At 39.7% G+C, this 5,870-nt stretch overlaps 1 non-coding gene across 1 annotated transcript; it reads left to right on the top strand.

Moving 5' to 3' along the window:
* Nucleotides 1–411: 411 nt before the first annotated feature.
* On the top strand, nt 412–551 carry LOC147794799 (small nucleolar RNA Z247). The gene has a single exon (XR_015413632.1). It is a non-coding gene; the product is annotated as a small nucleolar RNA Z247 (small nucleolar RNA).
* The last annotated feature ends 5,319 nt before the right edge of the window (nt 552–5,870 follow it).

Genomic DNA, 5,870 nt, shown 5'->3' with positions numbered 1-5,870 from the left:
AACAACTTCATCATATGGCGTGCCCAGCTCCTCCCCTACCTACGGAGTACGAAGCTTATGGGCTACCTCGATGGGACCAATGTTGCACCTGCCAAGCTGATCCCTTCCTCAACTGCTGCTGGTGCTGAGCTGGTCTCTAATCCGGCCTATAATCAGTGGTATGATCAGGATCAACAAGTCCTTAGCGGCCTTCTCTCCTCCATGTCTGAGGAGATTCTTCATGATGTGGTTGCCGCTACTACGTCCAAGGAGGCGTGGGATACCCTGCAGCGGATGTTTTCATCGTCAACTCGTGCTCGCACTACTCAGATTCGTGTTGAGCTCGCCACGTCCAAGAAACGAGATCAATCTACTGCAAATTATTTTTGCAAGATCAAAGGGCTAGCCACCGAGCTGGCCGCCGCCGGCTCTGCCTTGCAGGATGATGATGTGATCGCGTATCTTCTCACTGGTCTTGGCCCTGACTATGATCCCTTCGTCACCTCAATGACTACCAAGAGTGAAGCCCTCACCCTTGATGATGTGTTTGCACATCTAATGACGTATGAAGCTCGCCAACTACAACACCAGGCTGAACTTCAGTTAAATCTTGGATCTTCTGCCAATTATGCTAGTCGTGGTGGTCAGCAGAAGAATCGTGGGCGTAGGGATCGCGGTCGTGGTCGTTCTCAAGGTTATGCACCCTCTCGTCCTGCTAGTGAGTCATCTTTGTCAGTTTGTAATGCGTGTCAGTTAGCAAAGAGTCATCGATTACCATATACTAGTTCTTCCCATAGGTCTTCGTCACCTTTGGAACTTATTTTTTCGGATGTTTGGGGCCCTGCACCTCCATCTGTTGGGGGTTTTAAATATTATATTAGTTTCATTGATGATTTCAGTAAATTTTCGTGGATCTATTTGATGCATGATCGTACAGAAGCTCCTCGTATATTTTTGCAATTCCAAGCTCATGTTGAGCGCCTCCTAGATACTAAAATCAAGTGGGTCCAATCTGATTGGGGTGGGGAATATCAGAAAATTCATAACACATTTTTTCGTTCCCTTGGAATTGGTCATCGTGTTTCGTGCCCTCACACACATCAACAAAATGGGTCTGCTGAACGCAAGCATCGTCATATTGTTGAAACTGGCCTAGCCCTTCTAGCTCATGCTCATGTACCTATTAAATTTTGGGACGACGCGTTTCTTACAGCCACATATCTCATCAATCGTCTTCCTACTCGTGTCATCGATAAAAAATGCCCCTTAGAGCTTCTTTTTCATACCCCACCAAATTACTCCTTATTAAAAATTTTTGGGTGTGCTTGTTGGCCTCATCTTCGTCCTTATAACAAACAAAAGTTCTCTTTTCGATCAAAGGAATGTGTCTTTCTAGGCTACAGTTCTTCACATAAAGGGTATAAGTGTCTTGACACCGATTCTGGTCGTGTCTATATATCTAGAGATGTCATATTTGATGAAAATGTTTTTCCATTCAAGAGAGCCTCACCTAATTCTTCCCCAATCATGCAGTCGACGCATAATGCCCCTGATTTGTGCACCTTGCATTTGGGTAATAGCAGTACTAATTTGGAGAATGATCACATGCATATGTCTGGGCCTACTAACTCTTTGGATGCAGAAAATTTGGTGTCTACATCAGCTTCGGAATTGCCGCAACAATCCTCCGCGTCGCTGCCATGCGAATCGGCGTTGGTTGTTCCGCCAATGATTGAGGCCTCGGCTCCTCCGCCAGCAGATGATATTGCGCAATGCCCGGTCGAATCCTCGGCCGTTGGTCAACCAACTGCTGTAGCATCGGTTGCTCCCCTCGCAACGGCTGATAGGGTCGTCCCCTCAAATGTGGATCCTGCACCTACTACTCATCCGTATGGTACTCGATTGAAGCACAATATCAAGAAACCCAATGTGCGTACAGATGGAACAGTAACATATCTTGTAGCTCGGTCTTCTGCCTCTGAACCTACTTCACATATTACTGCTATTGAGCATCCCCTCTGGCGTCAGGCAATGAATGATGAATTTCAGGCACTTCAAAAAAATAAGACATGGCACTTAGTTCCTCCTCGTGCTGGTCTTAACGTTATTGATTGCAAATGGGTTTTCAAACTCAAACAAAAGCCAGATGGCTCTATTGATCGCTACAAAGCACGCCTGGTTGCTAAAGGTTTTAAACAGCAGTATGGCGTTGATTATGATGATACCTTTAGTCCAGTTGTTAAGCCCACTACCATTCGGCTCTTATTATCTCTTGCTATTTCTCGTGGTTGGGCTATTCGGCAGATTGATATTCAAAATGCTTTTCTTCATGGCCTTCTTAATGAAGATGTTTATATGAAGCAGCCCCCTGGATTTGTGGATTCTCAACACCCTGGTTATCTCTGCAAGCTGGATAAGTCGCTTTATGGCCTTAAACAAGCTCCGCGTGCCTGGTTTTCTCGCCTTAGCTCCAAACTATTACAGCTGGATTTTACACCTTCAAAGGCTGATGTCTCTCTTTTTATTTTTAACAAAACGGGCATTCAGATGTATATCCTCATCTACGTTGATGATATTATTATCATCAGCTCATCTTCTACGGCTACTGAGAAACTTCTTACACAGCTTCAGGATGATTTTGCCGTCAAGGATCTTGGTATTTTGAGTTATTTTCTTGGGATTGAGGTCCGCCATACTTCTAGTGGACTTATTCTGACACAACATAAATACATTCGAGATTTATTAGCCAGAACCAATATGCTCACCTCCAAAGGTGTGCCCACACCTATGCTTCCCAGTGAGAAGTTGTTATTGAATGGTGGTGAAAAGCTCTCACCTGAGGATACTACTCGCTATCGAAGTGTCGTTGGTGCTCTCCAATATTTGTCTCTGACACGTCCTGATATATCCTTCTGTGTCAACAGAGTGTGTCAGTTCATGTCCTCTCCGACTTCTATACATTGGGCGGCAGTCAAATGAATTCTCCGTTATCTACATGACACGATTGATATGGGTTTGTGTCTTACAAAGTCCAGCACTGATTTGTTGAGTGCCTTTTCAGATGCTGATTGGGCTGGGAATCCTGATGATCGTCGAAGCACTGGAGGCTATGTGATCTTCTTTGGTGGCAATCTTATCTCTTGGAGTTCGAGGAAACAATCGACAGTTTCTCGCTCTAGTACGGAAGCCGAATATAAGGCGGTTGCTGATGCCACTGCCGAATTAATTTGGATCCAAGTCCTCTTGCGTGAGCTCGGGATCTCGCAAGCGCGAGCGCCTAGCCTATGGTGTGACAACATTGGTGCCACCTACCTATCCGCCAATCCAATCTTTCATCGACGGACGAAGCATGTTGAGGTTGATTATCACTTCGTTCGTGAACGAGTATCGACTCGTCAGCTTGATGTTCGACTCATATCTTCCAAGGATCAGCTCGCCGATATCATGACAAAGCCACTGCCAGCTCCTTCTTTTAGCTATTTTAGGCGCAATCTGAACTTAGTAGTACATCGTCCAGATTGAGGGGGGGTGTTAAATCTAAAATAGATCATAACTGTATATACTAAAATAGTCTAAGATTTACTAGTTGTTATAATTTGAAGGGTTTGTTACCAAATCTATGATTTTATGGTTTGTTACCAAATCATAGATTTGGAATGTAATCTTCATTATACGCATCTATAAATACATGAGGTCGTGACCCATATAGGTCATCGTGCCATTCAATCTAACAGTATTATCATAATGAATACAAAGTTCATGAATGCCAAGAAAAAAACAATAGAGTTTTAAAAATAATAGAAAAAAAGATGATGATACCAGCATTATAGATATGAATTATACACAAATGTTTCCACCCATATCTACGAATATATACCATAAATTCCCCACTTTTTTCAGTAAAAAAGAATCACTAGAACTCTTCTTATATGGTTACAAGACACCATTTTCCCCTGTTTTACAAACAAACCCTCTTCCTGTGTTCACTAGAATTCTTCTTTTTCCGGTTGGGCGTGGAGGCTGCTGGGTCCTTGATTACACAGACCTGGGTGTTGCAGACGTATTGTTTGGTTTGTTCATGATCAGAGAAACAGCGGATGAATCCAGGAAGGTCCTAAGGAAAGCCCCCGTTCTCAAATTAAGATTACAAAAGAATAAAATACTAAAGACTTTCAAGGGAGGTGGGTCAACAATATTTCATTCTCATTATGTCCCTAATGTGGCCATCCAATTTTTTCAATCACAGTTAACTACCTGCCAGTTATGACATTTCAAACTAATTCAATTGAAGTTTTTTTTTTTTTTTTTCTTTTTTTTCTTTTTTTTTTCTTTTTTTTTTTTAAATTGGAAATGTCTAAGCAAACATTTCAAATATTTTAAAATAAGAATTATAAATCCATGTAAAACTACAATTAAAAAATATGTAATTACCCTAAATTTTTACTTACTTAAGTGGTCATCGTCATCATAGCATAATCATTTCTACGAGGAAATAAGTGTTTAAATTTCTACATCAAACATAAACTTCATCTTAAAACACAGCTATTAAAAACATCCTAGTCTAGCCTAAGTCTAAGAAAATAGATACGATTACCCTATGCATGTATCATGGGCTCGAGTTGTGATACTGTCATCAGTCGTACATGGATGTCTTGCCTTTACCTGAAATAGAAGTAGCATGAGGATGTCTTTACCTGAAATAGAAGTAGCACGTGACTTAACTATTTTAAGAAATACTCCGTAAGTGACCCCCTATCGAGGTTAAATGCAAACACATACAATTCATGAGTGGGACTTATCATAACAGTCTATTTTCCTACCACAGCTATCCTAACAAGCAACTTGAATGTGTACTTAATTTCCCTAGACACAATCCACATGTGCGAGTATGGACCCACCAGTCGGTTCGCACACCTCCTGAGCTCCTTTTTGGTTGGGCGATCATTCTCTTATAGCCATCGATGCTGGACACCCGCGACCGCCACGACAGCATTATGACAAAACATAATGATAATTCCCATGCCTCGTAGCATACGCATCCGTACTATCGTGAAGAATAAGGGGTATCACTCGATGCATGAGCACACAATAATGCATGAGGTCCTAATATTTTTTTATTTTCATTATCATTTAATAAAATTCCTCTAATAGCTAAAATAATAATAATAATAATAATAAACAATTAAATAAATAAAAATAAATTTAAAAAAGGAAGATTACTAAAAAAAAAAAAAAAAATCTTTACCCACCTCTCTCCACTAACCCTTCCTCCCTCCCCATTTATCTCTCCTCAACCGACCATACCATACCAGAAGATCACTTCCAGGTTAAATCTAATAAAAAAAAACACAAAATGACTTTCATAGCTAGAGGTAGATTTACGTGGGAGAGATATTGTCCTTAAGTATATATTAAATCATTCTTTTTCTTTTATTCTAATTTCATATTTAGGAAATCACAACCAAATTGTTGCAATTATTTAACTTATTTCAATCATTTTATACCAATTCTAGTAAATTAGTAGCTAAATAGATGGATTAAATTAAAAACCAAGAACATTGTGAATATCTATGAACACAATTAAACCGTTTAATAGAATAGGAAAGAAAAAAAAAGGGAAAATATAGGAAGAAATAAAATAAAAGGAATGTGGAAGTAAGAATTGATAAAAAGAAAAAATGGAAAATTTACCCAATTTAACCGAATAAATGGTTAACCTAACTAAAATTAATAAGAAGGAAGCAGATCAAAAAGAGAAAATTTAATAGAGGGAAATAGAAGATTTGGTGAACATTAAAAGATAAAACCGAAGAAACTCCATCAAATTCTTTCCACTAATAATATTTCTCTAAAACAGTAATAATAACAAATAAGATATTTAATGAAAATAG

Source organism: Cucurbita pepo, chromosome 1 (assembly GCF_057944985.1).
Source record: "Cucurbita pepo subsp. pepo isolate OVF chromosome 1, ASM5794498v1, whole genome shotgun sequence".
NCBI classification, from domain to species: Eukaryota; Viridiplantae; Streptophyta; class Magnoliopsida; order Cucurbitales; family Cucurbitaceae; genus Cucurbita; species Cucurbita pepo.
The sequence above is the reverse complement of the archived record's forward strand: the minus strand, read 5'-3'. Positions and strand labels throughout refer to the sequence as shown.